The sequence below is a fragment of the Sitophilus oryzae genome, unplaced genomic scaffold (assembly GCF_002938485.1).
Source record: "Sitophilus oryzae breed Bouriz unplaced genomic scaffold, Soryzae_2.0 scaffold_2008_pilon_pilon, whole genome shotgun sequence".
In the NCBI taxonomy this organism is placed as follows: domain Eukaryota; kingdom Metazoa; phylum Arthropoda; class Insecta; order Coleoptera; family Curculionidae; genus Sitophilus; species Sitophilus oryzae.
In genome coordinates, this window is record NW_022146734.1 from 732,112 (window position 1) to 752,957 (window position 20,846).

Below are 20,846 nucleotides of genomic sequence, written 5' to 3' on the forward strand. Positions count from 1 at the left end.
TAATATACATACGTGTAGTAAACTGATCATTTATGAAATCACTTAAAATTAACTAATTATATATTTTTCCGGCATTTTTGTTTTTATTTACAACATGTCAAAGATTAGATATCAAAGAATTTAGATACATCAATTTAACTTACCTGCTTCATATATATATATATATATATATATATATATATATATATATATATATATATATATATATATATATATATATATATATATATATATATATATATATATATATATATATATATATATATATATATATATATATATATATATATATATATATATATATATATATATATATATATATATATATATATATATATAATATATTATATATATATATATATATATATATATATATATAGAATATAGAATTATATATTTTTATAAAAAATTTAATAATTACCAACATTTATTCGCAACGTAAAGTAAAACAACAAATCATGGTGTCTTACCCCACGTCTACCCTACATCATATTTTTACACGTTTTGAATAAAATTAGAACGGCACCGATAAACCAGAATTTAAGTCGGCCATTTTAGGAGCCCGTCGCGTTCGATCTGAAATTTTTGATATGCTCCTACCTTAATCTATTTATTCAAAGTTCTCAATGGTCGTGATATAAGTGCTAAAAGTGGTATTTTATTTTGTGAGAAGGGAAGCTTGTAAGCTTCCCTTGAAGCTTACATCCCTTCGAACAAAATAAAATCACTTTTAGCACACATATCATACACTATTTTTTCTACAAACAAGTTTATGCTCGTATATATGAAGGTATTATTACTTTTTACGTTAATAATTATATAATAATTCATAATATGTCATTCTGAAATCAAATTAATTATGAAGTTTATGGTTGCTAGGGTAATTGAAAGATTCCAAACCAGAGAGAACACTAATAACTAAAGTGAGAGAGCTTGTGGAATAGGGCATTTCGTAGACAAGTTTATTTCGTCACCGCGCATCCCAGACGCGCATAGCGTTTAGGCGGTCAAAAAAGGAAGTTTTCAACTTTGCAAGTTAAACATTTGACAGGATTAATTAGGTTGTCAGTAGCTCTTTCTATTTCTTAGCTCTAGAAGGAGATAACTAAAATATGTTGATAATCGGAGTAATAAATTGTTTTTAACTGAATGTACCTGTTCTCTTAGCTTGTGAGAAGATTATTGTCATATGATTGTCATTATTGATTATTTGAGATTCCACGATTATTCGGCATTTTTGTAATTTTTGTTTTGTGGTTGAGATCCAGACAAAACGTTTCCTTTAAAGGTAAGTTTTATCTTGGTAATTATTTTAAAATACCTAATAGTAATAGTGAGTGCACATAATGTAGTCTAAGAGCTAGCAACGTTTACGAGAAAGTATTTTAAGACATAAGGCTCTTTGATATATCTTTTACTATGCTCTCTGGAACAGCATGCAGCCCGTCTGGCTGCCGATACCTCTTGCGTTCACTACTGCGCATCGGAAGAAGATCCTATATATATTTTTAATTTATTAGTCCTATAAATTCTAGTATTGAATATAACTCGAACATGTCTCCATAGCGCAGTGCGTAGAGTTTCCGACTACGAACCGACGATTCAGAGTTCGAATCTGGATCAGGTCAAATACTTTTTTATTTTATTTTCGTATGTATTCTCATAGTAAAGTATTAAATAATTCTGGTGATTAAAAAAAACAAATATTTAATACTTTACTATCAGAATATAAACGAAAATAAAATAAAAAGTTTTTGTCCTGACCCGGATTCGAACTCTGACTCTGAAACTCTACGCATTGAGTTATGGAAACTCGGTCGGTTTATATTCAATACTAGAATTTAAATGACTAATAAAATATATGATCTTCTTTCAATGTGCAGAAGGGAACGCAACGTTTACCGGCAGCCAGACGGGCCGCATGCTGTTCTAGAGAGTATAGTAAAAGATATATCAGAGAGCCAGACGTCTTAAAATACTTGTTTTTCCGACGTTGCTAGCTCTCGTACATTGCTAAATTACATAGGTAAGCATAACCTATGGGACGAATCCGATTGTAAAAGTGAAACATCAAATTCTTTTCTGATACCTATGGAACGGCTAGGTATTATACCTGGTATTATGACCAGTAATACAAATTATTCTTTCAACTGATAGGTTCTTGTTATAAAATAAAGACTATCAAAAACATTGAATAATAGGATACCTACTGATACTCTGTGCGAGCTCCCAACCGTGCTTCCCTGTTTACTCCCAACCAAGTTAGATAAAAAAGATATTGAAGATTGCAGCCTTGAGTTGGACTATGGCAAGGAGTATGGGCTCCACTACGACATGTACAGAAACGGATTACCTAAACTGGTAAGCATGTAAAATTAAACCTTAATGAAAAATAGTACTTATTTATTTTTAGTTCAAGAAAAGGCATGACAATCCACAACCCATAAAAGACCTGGTAAATGAATTCTGCAAAAACTGAAAACCAAACTAAGTTAAATAAATTATTATGTTCCTACACTGTATTTTATTTATAGGTTTTAATGATTTAAAGTCTAATAATAAATTTTCGTTGACAAGAAAATAATCTAAAAAAACTACGAAGATTTCTTATTATAAACTTGAAAGATTGAGATTCGGTTCCTAATACACAAATTTTAAATTTTTGGCGCCAGTATATAGGTATGAATGCAACCTACTATATCGATAATGCGCTCATAGTTCGGATTAGACGCCAAAGGCCGCGCCACTAACACAGTCTTCAAAAATTATCGTTGATCGGTCTCTCTCACTTTAGTTATTAATCTTTGAATAAGAAGACTAAGGAAGGAGCATATCAAAAATCTTAGGCACACCGCGATGGGCCTCAAATATGGCCGACTTAAATTCCGGTTTATGAGTGTCGTTCTAATTTTATTTAAAAAATGTAAAACTATGATGTAGGGTAGACGTGGGGTAGACTCAATAATTTGTTGTTTTATTTTACGTTGTGAATAAATGTTGGTAGTTATGAAAATTGTTATAAAAATATATAATTCTAATAAAAATAGATAAGTTATAATAAGTATTTATTAACACAAACATCCGATACGCTACTGAAGCAGGTAAGTCAAACCATAAAATAATAAATACAAGAAGAAGTGTCAAGTCAATGTTAAATTATGGAAACAGCGTGGCTGCCTGGGTAACTAATTTTCAGATATGGCGGCTGGGACATTTGACATGACATAGACATGACAATTTCAATTTTATGAAATTTATTTCCGTTTCCGGTTTTTAATGGCGGGCTGTTCAGGAGGTTTAAATGAGGGTTAATATACTTTTTACTCTTTCTAGTAGTAAATAATACAACAAAATTACTCAAAAATATTTATTTGGAATTTAGAGCAATGTAAATATGCAAATCAACACAATTAAAGAGCTATAATCCAATAAACTACTGTATCAATATCAAATATTTAAATAATATCAGAGATGCTGTGTTAAACTGAATTAGTAAAGTAACAGTGCATTGACTTACAGAAACTTGAAGATAAATAAATGTTTTCACAGCTTCACGGGCATAAAACTAAATAACTGGAAGCAGGAAAAAAGGCAACCGGAACCCACACAAAACCTGGAATCAAAAAATATGTAAAAACATAAATATAGGTACATAAGACTTTTGTGAATTAAATCAAACAGGACTTGAATGAAAATAAAATTAATAAAAAATATAATACATATACATCTAATACCTCATTTGTATTTTAAAAATAATCTACATACATAGATTTATAGCATTATTGCTATGAAAATACATAATAGGTACCTATATGATGTGTAATTACGCATTTCTGTAAATCTTGTAGAAAATTAATATAGGCTAATAATAGTTCAATAATCATAATTTACCTTGTATAACTTGCTTTCAATTGCTTTCAAATCACCGATCAGTCTTTAAAGTAGAGATACGGAAAAATCCTTGGCAAAGAATATCCCAAGATCCTTGGGTTTAAAGCTAAAAAAATATAAAAACAGTTAACATATTATCTATTTTTACATATAATATGGCCCATACCTACTACACGCAGAAACGTCGATTTCATAATTTTCTTCATGTAATTAATATCATATATACTTTATTAAAGTGTTAACAAGGAACTTTATACCAAAAAACATCTTTGTACTTATAAATTTCAGCCGAAATATCAGAAACAAACTTCCAATCAAATCTAAACGGCAAAAATTAAAATGGTGCCCCACCTTGCCAGAGGCCTCGGGAGCTGACGCTGACACACAGATAAAAGACAAAAGAACAGGACGCCGACGTGCATAAAAATGTTCCGTAGCAGAAATTGACAGAAATCATATAGAAATATTCAGATTTTTGTCTAGGACAGTCTAGAAGGCCATGCTTTCTGCCTGGGTAGGACCGCGCCAGAACTGTTTCCAATTTTCCGGTTTACTGTCACCCCCCTGAGTCAAACTAACGTATCTAAATTCTTTGACATCTAATCTTTGACAAGTAATAAATAAAAGCTAAAATGCAAGAAAAATATATAATTTAGTTAATTTAAGTGAATTTCATAAATGATCGGTTTGCTACACGTATGTATATTATATAGTCACTTACTAGCGAAAAGTTGTTCCATTATTTCACTCAATTTTTGCCGAGATCTACCGCACGCTACACAACCAACTATTTTAGAGTCTTTTTCGATAAATCGCGATAGTGTCACTGTTAATTTAAGTTCGGCCACAATTTCCATCTAGATTTACTACCTTTATACAACTATCAGTAGTAGAATAAATAATAAATAACATAAAATAAGCTCCATAAAGACTGACAAATCCACAAAATTTCAAATCAAATTCAAATGTGTCAAATGAATCGTCAAACAGAACTGTCAAGGATCCCCATTCTAGAGAGCTTTTATGGTGCCTTTTCCGCCCACCATGCATGAATACATGGATAGCATTATGCTCCTTCCTTAGTCTTCTTATTCAAAGTTATTAATGTTCTCTCTGTTCCAAACATTCGATCATTTGTTGTCAACTCTCAATGTCAAATTTGTGCCTCAATTCTTGTAAAATGATGGAAAGTAATCAAGAAACTGAGTGTTCCTCAGCAGAAATTGAAGAAGCGGCTAATAGAATTATTACTTTTGATATATTACCCAGCAAGTCCAAGGATCAGTACGATTTCTTTTTTTTTTCAATTATCGCTTCAGTGTTATAAGTAAATCACGTGACTTACTTTTAGCACCAGTGCTAAAAGTAAGTGACTTTTACCATCAGTGACATAATGTCACATTTTAGGCACTGACAGCATGCGTTAAAAATTACATTTTTACTGACGTTTGTAGAAAAAATATTTTAAGTTAAGGTCTTCTTTTGGCTACTTAGACTAATCTGGACATGGCCTACTTTGCTAACGCGGAGTCCGAACCGCGGTCCTCAGCCATATCATTGTCAATGACCTACAGACTTGGCGAGTGTCTAAACCGATTCTTACGAGATATCCGATTTCATACAGCCTGGTGCCGACACGAATAACATTTTACACTTTTGCTATGGAAGATCACGACAAAGTTTTCCGTCCATCTACTCGCATCGTCTAACGTCACTTGTGATCTATCGGAAACCGGTGTTCTGACATAGCTGGACCGTTGCCTGAATATAAAAAAAAATCTTAGACAAAACACAAAACGAGATTTTTGACAACTATGGAAATAGCGATATCTGTATGATAAAACTTTGACTTCAACGAAAAATACCTAGACAGAAGAAAATTAAGACGCGGATGTATAAAACGTTTTCCTCTGCAAGCTCTCTCGAGATAGAAAAAAGGCAAAGCTAAATAGTGAGCTCACGGCGCTGTCACACTAAATCTGTCACCAGAAATGACATAGAGCCTCGCTGACATCGACGGTACAAGTCTCCCATGGAACGGATCGACGCCAGGTAGTTTTAAATGTGGCTCGGGCGCGCGCTCGCCATCTGCCGCACGCGCTGCGAACCATAGTTTACGTCTTTTTCAATTAGATAATTAGAGAAGTTCCATCTCACATTTTATCTTTTCTAACGACCTTAATGGCTTTTTCACCGGTGATGCCGTCGAAGAAGTTGCTACTTTTTTAGATTTATGCCGAACAAAAGTGAAATTGTTCGTGTACTTTAAAGGAAAACGTTTAGTTAAAGGATTAATATATCTACTTATACCTGGATTTGAGATAGTACTTTGGCTGTTTATGTTTGATTCTCTTCCGTTTTTAAAGGCCCGACATAATATTTTTAAATAAATTCAAAATTTAATTTAAGTTATTTTTACAATAAAATACAAAGCAAAAAAGCCGAGTCTCATTATGATTATAATTATTATCTGTTATTACTATTATTAAACATCCCAAAAGTGTCTTTCTGCCGAGGAGCAAGGGGGAAGACACCACCTACCTGCTGAGCCTTATGCAGGCTCAGAACTCCAATGCAAGGACATCAAGTTGGCGAGTCATCAATTCGGAGGAGAAGGATCATGGTCAGGTCCTCACAATATAAATGGACCTCAAATCCAAGGAGGCAATAGAGAAAGAAGGATATATCCTCTATTAAAGATTCGGGACAACACCGGTATCAGGTCTAAGGAGAGACCAAGTTAAAGAGGTGGAGAAAATGGAGACAGACCCTCTAGCCTCCACCTCACAGGTGCCTGAGCCGGAGACAAGATCTGCGACTGTGAAGGGCACTGAGGGCCAAACCTCAACTATGGAAGGGTGTTTACCCTCGGAGGAGGAACTCAAGAAAAGAGGACACAATAGATCTTTAAGATCGCAGTGATTAACCTCCCTCCCACTTATTCTACACTCATTACTATTATTTCGATTTTCAATTAAATAGAGTACTTAAGAATGTACAGGGTGGGTCAAATTCGACGCTTTTAAATGGAAACACCCTTTTCTATAGGAGATAGACAAAAACTAATATCGGTGTCTGGAGCTCAATTTTTGTCAAAAACATGATGGTGAAAACCTCATATCGATACCTGTTACCGTTTCGGAGTTACGGGGTGTTTTTCAAAAATATGCATTTTTAACAAATCGCTGTAACTTTTTTGATATGTGAAATTTTGTATTTTTATGAAAACATTTCCAAAGCACCTTTTTACGTAGAACTTAATGGTTTAAGTATATTTTTTTTAGAATTAATAATTTAAAAATTATCAACAAAAATTTTGATTTTTTATATGGGACACCCTGTATATTTTTAATTTATTGAAAATAATTTAAAATTACCTTTCTAAAAATATAAAACACTTGATATTTTGCTCTATTCCTCTTCGAGATATAGAGTATATAAAAATTCGCCCGCTTTAAATAAGTAGGCTTTCAACGGCACCGGCTGTAATGCAAAAAAATTCTAGCTGTGAGTATCAGTTAAAACGAAAATAATATTTGCTATGAGAGATGCAGAATTTTATAACAATTTAAAATATATTTAACCAACATCAACACATTTAAACTATATCTAATAACAATAAAAATAAATAGCAAACCAAGACATGAGATTTTGCTACAGGTGTTCGACATATCAACCGTCTTCTGTTTATGGACAGACGGGGCAGTATTTGAACATTTCTCGCGGAATTCATTAACTCAGTAGGGGTGAAAGATAACATCTTATAACTCCTAAGTATTTCTAATTCTTGTCTAGATTATACGGAATAATAAGGAACCTTTATTCTTCCGCAAATATATTCATAGGATTAGATCCATGGTCCATGGGCACTAAGCAACGGCTGGGATCTTGAAATTGGCTGCAAAAATTTGCTGATAACTTCAGCGTTTAGAGGCGGTGCGTAGTCTTGCTGGAAAAATATGTTTTCGAGTTCCATTAAGGGCATAGCATCAGTTAGGGGTCCAAAGCCTACTAATTAAAAGTGGCGAACTTTTAAAAATTCTGTATTTCGAAGGGGATTATAACAAAATATCAAGTGTGCTATATTTTTGGAAAGGAAATTTTAAATTCTTTTCAGTTAATTAAAAATATAGAGAGTATCCCAAATAAAAAATCAATTATTCTGTTGATAACTTTTAAATTATTAATTTTAAAAAAATTATACTTAAACCATTAAATTCTACGTAAAAAGGTGCTTTGGAAATGTTTTCATAGAAATACAAAATTTTCCAAAGCAAAAAAGTTACAGCGATTTGTTAAAAATGCACATTTTTGAAAAACACCCCGTAACTCCGAAACGGTAACAGATATTGATGTGCGGTTTTCACCATCACGTTTTTTATGAAAATTGAGCTCCAGACACCGATATTAGTTTTCGTCTATCTCTTATAGAAAAGGGTGTTTCCATTTAAAAGCGTCGAATTTGACCCACCCTGTACTTCTCTTCAAATTGAATATCATCTACAACTTCTATAATTAATGAATCGGTTGAAGTCCCAGAAATATTTTTTTATATTCAGTCGAAGTGTGTTTACACATTTTCAATGACTTTCTCAAATTTACAAAGCCATCATAATAATGTAATTATACAACAATATTTTCCTATAAACTAAAATAAACTAAGAACATCTGTATATTATTTAAAATTTGTAGTAAAGTGTATAAGTATTTGTAAGCCTCTAAAAATAATTAATGTACAGCTGAAACTTAATACTGGCGTTTAATTAGCATTAACATTCTTCTCTTCTGTTTCAGTTTAATCATTGATAATAGCATGATTACGATGGAGTGCCAGCCAGGGGGTCACGGCGGACACCTGGGGCACTCCATGATGCTGGATCACACTGGCGCCATGCATCAGCAAGACCAGGACCATAAAAAGAAGCGTAAGTACTTTTTTACTTCACTTTTTATTTAATTTTGTTCCTCGTCCTTTCGTTTTTTAAGTATCCGAAGGTTAAGAAGGTTAAGAGTTTATTTAAAATAGAAAAATGAACCAATGAGACTAGATTAATGTCACTACTGACTCTAAAATTTGGAAAATATCACATTATATACCAGTATAGGGTGTCCCATTTTCGTGTATTATATCGTGTTTCTAGTTTATGAGTAGAGATAGAACGATGCGGTTTCCACTATGCTACTTTTTTATGAAACTAAATATGCTACACACAAATTTGTCCTTGTCCCTTTGCTTTCTGTAATACAGAGCAAATTTGAAAATATTACATTTCCGACCCCCTTTGTATCTTGGTTATCTTATGTAACGAAAATGTGAAAACTGAGTCCCGTAGAGTTTGTTAGGTAGAATCTAGTGTAGTCAATTTTTAAGTTTAACTTAAACTTTAAATATTTTATTTCTCAAAACTGTAATATCTTTATTTCTGAAAAATAAAAACGTTTATTACATTAATCGGCCCGTACCCATTCGAGCCGCTCTATAATAAAGCCCAAATCCGTAAGGAATACCATCACCAAAACCCATACATTACCGAAAGGTAATCTCGATAATACTCCACCCGACCGGCGATCAATTTAATCAATTTACAATCGGTCTCTTATTGATCGATTAATTTTAATCAAGCCGTTGTGTATAGGACCAATTTTCCGTAACTCATACTGTACTATAAAAGCCGGGAGAGAAATTACGGCACACGCTAAATTATTAAAGAATAATGTTCTGTTTTACTACACCGTATATAAGTTTGGATCGTAAAAATATCTCAGGGTAAAATTATGATTCGCTCTTGTAAAGCCCCGTCTACACATAACGTTTTAACGTTGATGGACTTCCATCTGAAGAACATCTTCCCCTAAGAACATTTTACCCAAAACAGAAATTTGACCGAAAAAAGCAATAATCAAATTGGCCGCTTTTAAAGGAAAACATCTTTATCTATAGGATATAAGCAAAAACTAATATCGGTGTTTGGAGCTCAATTTTTATCAAAAACATATTGGTGAACGCGCATCCATATCTGTTACCGTTTCGGAGTTACGGGGTGTTTTTCAAAAATGTGCATTTTTAACAAATCATCTAGTTTAAATTATTATAAAATTCTGCATCTATCATCACGCAAATTCTATTTTCGTTCAATTGCTGCTCACAGCTAGATTTTTTTTGCTTTACAGCCAGTGCCCTTCAAAGTCTACTTACTCAAAGTAGACGAATTTTTAAAAACTCTATATCTCGAAGAGGAATCGAGCATAATATCAAGTATGCTATATTTTTGGAAAGGTAATTTTAAATTCTTTTCAGAGAATTGAAAATATATAGGGTGTCCCATATAAAAAAACAAATTTTCTGTTGATAATTCTTAAATTATTAATTTTACAAAAATTATGAACCACGTTTTGAAAAACACCCCCCACTCCGAAACGGTAACAGATATCGATGTGCGGTTTTCACCATAATATTTTTGATAAAAATTGAGCTCCAGACACCAGATATTAGTTTTCGTCTATCCCCCCTGTACATGTCATCATCCAAGATACTAGTTGTTAAAGTTGGACTAATTGACAGCTATATTGAAGTAACGTGAGCTAATAACATATCACAGCCACCTAGATTTTATCAAATATTAAAGATCTACGGACACTAAATCATAATAATGAAAAACTCAATAGTATTTTGAAAAGACATGAATTCCCCATTGAAATATCGGAATAATATACTGGATGTTCCATTTAAAATAAAAGAGTACCTAACTTGCTTTTAGAGGTGACCAATGTTTAATATTAATTTTGTCTCACCCTGTATAACATTTTGGGTCAATTTTTAATTTGATTTAAAGTACAATAGTTATTTTAACTACATATTAGGTTATACCGGGTAAATTCCAATTTAGGTAGCTTTTATTGTAATTTAAAAAATTGTACTTTATTTTTAGAAAATGTTAAATATTATGTCAAAAACCTTACATTTTAGTCATATACTTCTCTAATAAATCTCACCTTTATTTTTTTCCCAGAATCTGAAAATCAATTAATGTACAGGGTGGTCCGAACTGTAGTATTCCGGAAACTTCGGCAGCATATTCTGCAGATAAAAATAAGTAAAAAAGTTGGTATAAATGTATGTCGTAGAATGCTTAGTTTCGGAGATACAGGGTGTAGTTTTTTCATTTTTATTTCGATTTGTTCCAAATAATTTCTGAAGTAACGTCAATATTTTGATGAAAATTGGTGTCTGTGAATTTCTTGACATGAGAAATTTGATTTGGATGTCATATTATATGACTCCTATTTGTAGGTGGCGCCACATACATGTGTTTTAACTATTTTGAAGAGTAATAAAAGCTTTTTTTTCGTCAGTACCTGTATAAAATTACTGAGTGAAAAAAGATACATTTTCGTGATTTTTTACGTAAAAAATGTCTCTTTTGTTAAAAATAACTACGAGCAACCGCTCTCAAGATATTCAGAATGGAAATAGTCAATACATGTCATTATTGACAAAAAATAAAAATGTTGAGTAGGTAGTTATTTGACTGAAATAATAAATTTAGTAAATATTTATTTTTTTACATTAGTCATAAATTTTTCTGCGAAAGAATGATGATAAAATAGTTTATGTTGAACTTTTGGCACAAAAACATCTCAAAATTATGATTTCAGTCTAATAACTATTTAGTCAACATGTTTAATTTATGTCAATGATGACGGGTATTGATAATTTCGATTCAAAAAAACTGGAGAACCATTACGCGTAGCGATTTTTACCAAGAGACCTTTTTTATGCAAAAAAACGTCGTAACTGTATATTTTTACTTAGTAGTTTTATACAGGTACGGACGAAAAGTTATAACTCTTCAAACCAGTTAAAAATATGTAGGTGGCGCCCTCTACAAGTAGGAGTCATATTGACATCAAAATCACATTTTTCATGTCAAAAAACTCCCAGACAATTTTTATTCAAATAAAAAAAAATCGAAATAAAAATGAAACTTCTACACCCTGTATCTCCGAAACTAAGCATTTTAGGGCATACATTTATACGAACTTTTTTACTTATTTTTATCTGCAGAATATGCTGCTAAAGTTTCCGGGTGTTCACACTTGATCACACGGTCAGTGATACTTCTGACCGAAACGTTGTGTAAGCAAAATATACAGACCGGACCACCGTAGTAGTAACATAGGCAGAACCGGACGAATTAGCGTATACCCGTCCGCCGGATAAAAAGCAGGCGAAAAAATGCGATAAAATAAAAATAGGTCGATATGTGATAAGAATGTTTCAGAATTTGTATTTATTCGTGTTTTAATAGCCAAAACGAATACGTAGATTCTCGCCACAGTTCTCGTGTAAAATTTATTTTTTAAGTAAAATAATGGATGTTTATGAAGTTCGTGAGAAAATTCAAATTGTAAAATGGTATTTCCAAAATAGGTCGTATCGGGATATACAAACAATTTTTCCACAAACTTTTGTAAACAGGCCAATTCCATCTCTATCTACTATATCAAGAGTTATTAATAATTTTGAAACACATGGGTGCGTATCGCCACAAAAACACAAAAAGCCTGATGTGTTGATTAATGAAGAACAGGAGTTAAAGCAAGTGTTCGTTTGTGCTACCGCGGATCAAAATCCCACGTTTTCAAGTAATCAAATTGCTGAGGTGGTTGCCCTGCCCACAATGCCCGTATTGTTTAAGAATATTTGAACAATACTTTTCCCAACCGTTTAATTAGTGGATATGGAACTATTTTGTGGCCCTCTAGATCACCAGATCTTTCTCCCAATGATTTCTTTTTGTGGGGTTATATAAAATCCAAAGTGTATGGTCATAATAGGGCTAATAATCTGGATCAGTTTCAAGTAAAAATACGAGAGGCTTTCCAAACTATTAGCTCTAATATGTTAGCCAATGTCAGACGGGGATTTTACGACCGCCTCTGTCTAGCACAAGAAGGTGGTCTATAACTTTTTTTTATTTAAAGTAATATTATAGTTTTTTTTGGGTTTAGAGAATTTATTTATTTTTAGTTTTGGTTTGTAAACACACTCAAGAGTGGCAGTGACTCACTCGGCAGTGACTCTCGAGTACGATCGCAAAACGGGTAAGCGTAAATACGTCCGGCAACTTGCTATGTTACTAGTAGCCTGGTCTTCTCTGTATAAAGACAATGGAAGTCCGAAACTCTTTTAATTTTAATGTATAGTAGATATTTAAGAACAAAACTTTTTACTTCATTTGCAGGAATATAATTACAATATTTTTATTATTTAATTTTATTATAATAAATTAGTTTTTTAGAAGGCTTGTCCGCCTAATTTAGTTAAAGCAAAATTTTCGTTTGTTTTTTTTTTCACATTGTTTTATTTAGTAGGTACGTTTTGACTGAACAGATGATAAGGCATAAGGGAAAAAGTTATGTGTAGACGGCGCTTAAGAGAAATACCTGTCTGCGATGATATTTCAAGTTAATTGCGAAGGTATTTCATTAGTTTATCGTATAAATATAGAAATTATAAAGAAGAATGGTAACATCGCAATATAACCGTTAAAGAATAATAACTGTAAACCTAAGAAATATTTATATTTTTTTCTTATCGATAATAAATGAATGAAGCTGAAAACATAAATGAATTCCCATTGGTTATTATCTACATTAATCAACATAGAAACAAAAACGCTAAGCCCAATCTTTGACAAAAACGCATCGGTGCCTAAAGTAAGAAACGATATAATCTGAAGGAATAAATCAAAATCTTCCGCGACAAAAACCTATCTCAATAAGTCGAAAATTACACAGCAATTTTTCTATAAACAAATTATTTCAAAGCGTCGGTCTGCCGCCACAGACTCATTTAAATAAGCTTCAAATTGCTTTGACGCTATGGGCTATCACTTGTCACCGATGGGAAAAAAAACAAATTACGTGTTACTTTGGCTAAATCGACTAAAAAATCCGTTTTTGACATTGAATTATACGATAGAGTATGAAACGGTTATAGTTTCTGAAGAAAATTATCGATTTACATATAATTTTTTGATGATGGTGATGATGACATCAATGTAGTATGGCAATATAATGTGTGCTTTTGAGAAATTATATTAATTATTTATATGATCTGCAAGACACCTGCTCCAATTATCACTGTTGATTAATACATTTAAAAATATAGCATAAGAACGAAATAAAGTGTTGTATTTGTAGAATAATTTTTATCCATTTATCACTTTACCTGTTGCCTTAGTTCGACTGTTGAGAGGTCTGTCCTGATAATAGTAATAATATAATGTAGTGCACAGTGCACAAATTATGCATGTGAACCAACGAATTTAATGTCTCTCATTTTTGCTCATGTAGAATGAGTGGGTGTGGAGGTTAATAACTGCGACCTTAAAAATACCTTGTGTCCCCTTTTCTTGAGTTATAACTCATCATACAGTTTATAACAAATCATATATGTTGTAGGAAGGACAGCGTATTTCCCATCCTTCTCTGACAATAGATGTTCTTTCTCTGATGGTATACACCCTTCTAAGGTTGGGGTTTGGCCAAATACGTTTAAAATAAAGTTTATTAGTTATTAATATATTAATAGTTTATTTAAACGTATTTGGGTTTGGCCCTCCGTGCCGTTCACAGTCGAGGAGCTTGTCTCCGGTTGACGTTCCCGTGAGGTGGAAGCTGGAGGATCTGTCATTTCATTTTCTCCACCTCTTTAACTTCGTCTCTCCTTAGACCTGATACCGGTGTTGTCCCGAATCTATAATATAGATAGATAATAAATAATAATAGAATAGATATCCCTTTTTCTCTATTGCCTCCTTGAATTTAAGGTCAATGCATATTATGAGGACATGAGGACATGACCATGACCACGGCCGACTCTAAACGGGCCGTGAACAGGGACCCCGCGCACTGTTGCCACATTTTAGATAGTGGTCTACTTTAATTTCGAGGCGTAAACGACTTGAACAATGATTTAGTGCCTAAAAAGAGAACAAATAGAAAAAAAACTATAGTAACATAAGGGTAACATATTTATAGAACCTCGAGCGGTAAGTATTTCTTCGCTTCCCTGTTAATATTTTAGCAATTCCTGTAATCGAAAAATACAATGAATAGATAATAATGTTTTTATTAAAACCCCACTGCGTTTACAAATACTTCTCATTTGTCTGTGGGGTTTATGTACAATTAATGTTGTCTAACCAGAATGATTGTAATAACAAAAAGGATCTATTTCTAGATAATAATATTTACGTAAAAGTATTTTTTGTTAAAATATTAAAGATAAAATACGGAGTATGTACCTTCACAATTAAAATATACAAAAAAATATAGCAGTGATGGATCAAATCTAATTATACCGAATGAACGAAAAAAAACGGCGTCATGTTAGCTTGGAAATGACAATCGATGATATTCACCATATACCTTTACATATTTAGTGACAGTGATTTAAACTGGCTAAAATTATAAGAAATTTGGATATATAAAAGTATTATATGTGTTATCTGTGGTATTATCTAAATTTTTTAAATTTCGCCAATTGTTAATAATATTTTTAAATAAGTGTACAAAATCGTAGCTTACAAATATTTTACTTTGAGGATAATCTGGATTAGGAAAGAAAGTTGAATTTTTAGTTAAATCTGAAAACATTGAACGATTTATTCTATGGTTATCTGTTATTACGTCTAGAACTGTAAAGCCACATTTTTGAATTAATGTTATGACTTCGCAGACATTTCCAAAAGCCGAACAGATCATAAAAGCTAAAATGGTTGTAGCCAAGGAGTTGTCGTTGGAAGAAACACCTACTAATTTTTCCCCCTATAATCTAACCTTTTACTTATATATATTTCATCAATTAAAAGGCCCGCAACTTTTTCATGAGGTTTTAAAGAGTCCGAGATATAATTTAAGTAATTACATGCAGTTCTGTCATTATCAGTAAAATTAGAATACACAGTAGGTGCGACATCAAAACTTGACGAAAGATTTTGAAGATATCTCTTTGTTGGTAAATTGAAATAGTCCCGCAATAAATCGTATGCGCAAGGGGAAACTGTATATAACATAAAAGACATAATTACAGTGTCAGGTGAATATCGTTTTTTCTTTAAAATCAGTAACTTCAATTGGTCAATTAAAGATTTATGTTATTTACTAGCGATGGGAATTATCGAATGAATTAGACTATCGAATGGTTACTGAATGAATGATTTCAACTATCGAATGGTTTTATTCGAATAAAATCATTCATTCATTTGTATACTAAAGCATATGTGACAACCTCGCCGTGACTAAATGGTTATCGTTGAGCCACGACTATTTGTGATGCTATTTTGTTGTTAATAGGTATAACAAATTATTACTGTTATTATTATTTTTATTAAATCAGTCTTTGCTTAAAATCATTAAAAATCATTTTCCTACATCCAAAATAACAAGTATTATTGCAGTGTAACAACAGAATATTAATAAAAAAAATGCAAAATATATAGACATACTATCCCTAACTAACTAAAGCCAAACAATAATATTCTTTGCTAATATCAACTAATACCAATATATGGCAACAGCGCCCTTCATAATGTATTTTCTGTGTAAATACTAGCACCCCAATAAAAAAAATAATGTGTCCTTATCTTTATATGACTCCGCAAAAAATCAAAGATGCCGGCTTCTTTCTAGCATTGCCACCGACCGCTGTCGGGTATCTCGGAAAGAAACCTACGTCGCCGGGCGACACCTAAAATCCAGTTAATATTTTATTATAATCGATCCTGACCAATAAATGAATTTCATAAATGAATGAATTTTAAAAATGAATGGTTTTTGCTGCCGAATTACTAGAATACAATATTTCAAGGCAGATGACGCATCTATTCGATAATTTTTATTCGAATAGTTTTCAACGAATGTTTTCTTACTAGCTATCGAATTATTCGAATGAATTGCAACTATCGAATGTTTCGATAGTATTAATTCGATAGTTCCCACTACTATTATTAACACCAGTTTTGTGATCCTCTGAACTATCTTCCAACATTTCTGGAGTAATTTTACTACAAGCCTCATTTAAGCAACATAAACCTTTCTCAATTAAACATTTGAATGATTGGTCAACATTGTAGGAGGGGTCCTTGTATCCCATTAACAGATTTTCTAACTCAGACCATCTAGTTAGTTTCAGATTAAAAGGTAAAATCCAACTTAAATGAAAAACAAAAATCCGGCGACGACAGTTTTTAGAAGGGTCAATTAGCTATCTTTTAGTAAAAAAAGCAACTTTCTAGAGCAAGTCGTTACTTCAGTAGAGACGACACAGATAAACCTTAGCATTTTATATACCTATGTAGATATCTGATGTTTCAAAAATGTCATTTAAATGTTCTTGTCGATCTATAACGTCCTTTCGTCTTTCATTCATGAATTCTTCGTAGGTAATTTTTTTAAAGTACCATCTGGTAAAAGAAAATTGTCCTCCCTAATAATATCACTTACAGGAAAATGCAAACCACAAACAACTGAATATTTTGAAGGAGACCAATTTTCCCGTGATATGGCTTTCAACCACTTACCTCTTAATACATCAGTTTTAGGAATCTGAAATGTAGATACAGATTACTCTCCAGCATTTATAGTGCTTTTATAATTGGATTTACATCCAGGGACACAACAGGTTTTCGTCATTACTTCAAATTATACACATAAACACGATTATTTTACCGAATATATAGAATGTTTTTTTAATAAAACTTATAACTAGCACGTTTGTAACACTTCGCCAAACGGAATATATCACTTTTTAGTTTATAACACTTTATATTATAAGTTCTATAATTATTATTAGTTAAGAAAGCATCAACAACCGGCCGGTAAAATATACATAACCTTAAAACTAATGTGGCGCGATAGCCCACCAAGCCTTGTTGCCGTGATTTCCTATTTCACGGCTTTTTCAATACAGACGGCTATGCCATGACCCTCCTCCCTCGAGTTGATGACTCGCCAACTCGATGTCCTTAACTTGGAGTTCTGAGCCTGGATAAAGGCTCAGCAGCTAGGTGGTATCTTTCCCCTTGCTTCTCGGCAGAAATAATGGTCTCCCTTTTAGGATATTTTCTCCCTTCAGTGCAACCAGTCCCGGCCCTTAACAACTCTTAATCTTAGGTGCCGTTTCCATCAACCAATCCGCCGATTCTTAATCCGAGATAGACAATCTATGAGAAGCATGCCCACACGAAAGTGTATTCCCGCAAAACGCAGCTGACCCTTTTCTTTCTTTAAATTTATTTATGCCAAAAAAGAGTAATCATAGATTTGAAATTTGTACACAAAAACCGTATTCTCTAGAATAAAAAAATCGTATTTCAGTAGGTATTCTGTATCAATATTGAATCATTGTCTACCAAGTTGAAAAAAAGTAATTCTAATTAATACAAGGCTTACACAAGGCCTAACTATATTTATCTTAGGTCAAATTGTTTTCCAAATCAAACCAAACCAAATATTATTCACTTAATATTCCTTAACAATTTTAATTAGTGGAATATATTGCCTCTGAAAAATAGTTGACGAAACCTGGACACCAAAAAATGTAGAAAGAATATTTTCAATTAGATACGCCATCTTTTTTTTTCGACATATAATGGATTAACGTCGTGCCTCTGCATAATAGCGTACTCAGATAAAAACTAATACCATACAAGAAGACCGAACAACATAATATTAAAAATTTTGATTGAGCTCTATTTTGGGAGGCCTTGTAATAATTGTTTTAGGTTACCATAACGCCTTTTTTCACCGAAGGATTTTAATGTTTTTGTCTTTGTTACACACACTGTTACACTGTATTTATAATGTAATTTAGTATTCTGTTAGATTAAGATGAAAATAGAAACATGACATAGATTTAATATTGTTTTTAGTTTTAGTTATTGGTGGCAGTAATGATTTTCTTCTTCTCTAACAAAAAGTCCATCAAAAAAAGTGTCATTGTTAAAGATATATTGTGGAGAAAGATTGGCAACAAAATTTTTTTACCAAGTAATATGATTCCAATCTAAAATATAATATGCAAATACAATAAGAAACAAATATTTATTGAGAATATATTGTTACAGGAGACAGTGGATCACATGTTGGCTCTTCTTCAAGTGACGGTAAGTAATCATTATCTATTTTTTAAACCGGGATTGGCCGTTAACATGAGCCCTGTGCTCACATTTTTACGAAAATGTACATATTCAATAGAATTATATGGTCGTGATATTTAGCGCTTATATCCATTTTCCTGAGGAGTGTCCAATTTTAGTTTGGCAGACGTGCTACACTTCACGATATCACGATTAAATTTGCTAGTGGATTTGTTAACGCTGGAGTTACATATTTTGTGATGCCAAGGCGAATTGTTGAATTAACCCTGATACAACCAGAGCAAGAGGATTTTTTTAAGATTGAAACAAAATATAAAAATGTTACTTTTTGGGTCAACTTTTGAAAATTTATAGCGATAATAAAAATCTTAACATTTCTTTGGATTTTATAGCTTTAGAACATACAGCATGTTTAAAAAAAATCATGCCATCTCTCGTGAGAAGATTCTTCCCGAAAAACAAGATGTATTTTTTAAATCAACCTAGGTCCGATTCTGCTACGTCTTTCGTAGCTAGAGGGGGTTAAAGTCTTTTTTTTATTTATTTTTTTTTCAAGTGTTTTTAGCGATTTGAATGAAATTTTGACGGTAAAAGTTATTACAAGTGTTACATATCCAACCAGGGTATTTTGCCACTGTAAGAAAATCTACAAAATAAATATTATATTTTGCAAACACTGCTGCTTTAGTCAAACCACAGATTAGGTATCCTATAAGTATACAGATAAAAATCTTGTCCTTAATTCGTGGTACGAAAATTGTTTTTTATGACGATGTGCAAACGAGTCAAATTTCCTGTGCGCAAAAATAAACTCGCGTAAAATAACAATAAACAGCGTAATAGAGAGATATCGCTAAACCGAATAGCGTGCATGGACGTTAATAAGGCCAGGTGAAATTTCCTTTACGTGAGGTGGTATTAACTTTCTTCATTTATCGGATCGGAAAGAATTCTGATCGCGTCGCGTCCGCTATTTAAACTTAACCTAACTTTGAATTTAAAACTTTGAAATTGTTTTGTTTACTAGGTATTTTAAAACTAAAGGGCTAAAGTGCTTATTTCCAGTGCTTTATTGTTCAACGTCTGCCAGTGGGTTTAGGGCAACAAGCAACAAATTCTCTTAGAAGGGCTAAGTCGTCATCTACTGTAAACCTAAGACTCTTTATAGGTTCTTTAGTATTGGAAGAGGTGGAATCCACATTTTGGGCCATATTTATTTAATTAAAACTAATCCCAGCTACTTAAATATCAAATTACCTAATAAAACTAAAGCAATAATTCAAAACAATTCAAACATAACCTAAAATAAAAGATCTCGCAGGCCGGCTCCGGTTATCAAATATTTAAGCAACTTTTAAACGTTATCAGAGGTTATTTAGAAAGAGCACTTGGTGTAATTGATCCGCAAATTACGTCAGGCGGTAACGTTATTAGAGGATGTTGCGTTAAAAATTAACTCGCGCATATCGTAACCATGATAAGGTACGCATAAATACTGGATGACGCTATTCGGTTTTCCGATATCTCTCTAATAACTGTGCCGATCAGGCGCTGTGCACAATTTTAGAGGCCATAAGTGGGCGTGCTATATGCGCAAACTAGTCACCTAAACTAGTGCCCGATTCAGAAAATTGGAACCACGAAAATCAATAAAGAAAAAACAAAGATTATAATCTGTATAATCTGTGATCAAATGAAGACTAATAATTAATTGCCAGCAGTGGTTTTTTAATAAACAAATTTGCCTAACAGATAAAAAAAATATCTAACGTTTCGGGAAGTATATCT

General features: G+C 32.5%; 1 long non-coding RNA gene across 1 annotated transcript in view; it reads left to right on the plus strand.

The window, feature by feature from the left end:
• LOC115884029 overlaps nucleotides 1–19,065 on the plus strand; it is an 84,844-nt gene extending 65,779 nt beyond the window's left edge. Inside the window, exons 2-3 of the long non-coding RNA XR_004050488.1 lie at nucleotides 8,686–8,816; nucleotides 19,026–19,065. This is a non-coding gene — a long non-coding RNA (uncharacterized LOC115884029). The remainder of the gene's footprint in view (nucleotides 1–8,685; nucleotides 8,817–19,025) is intronic.
• Nucleotides 19,066–20,846: the final 1,781 nt, after the last annotated feature.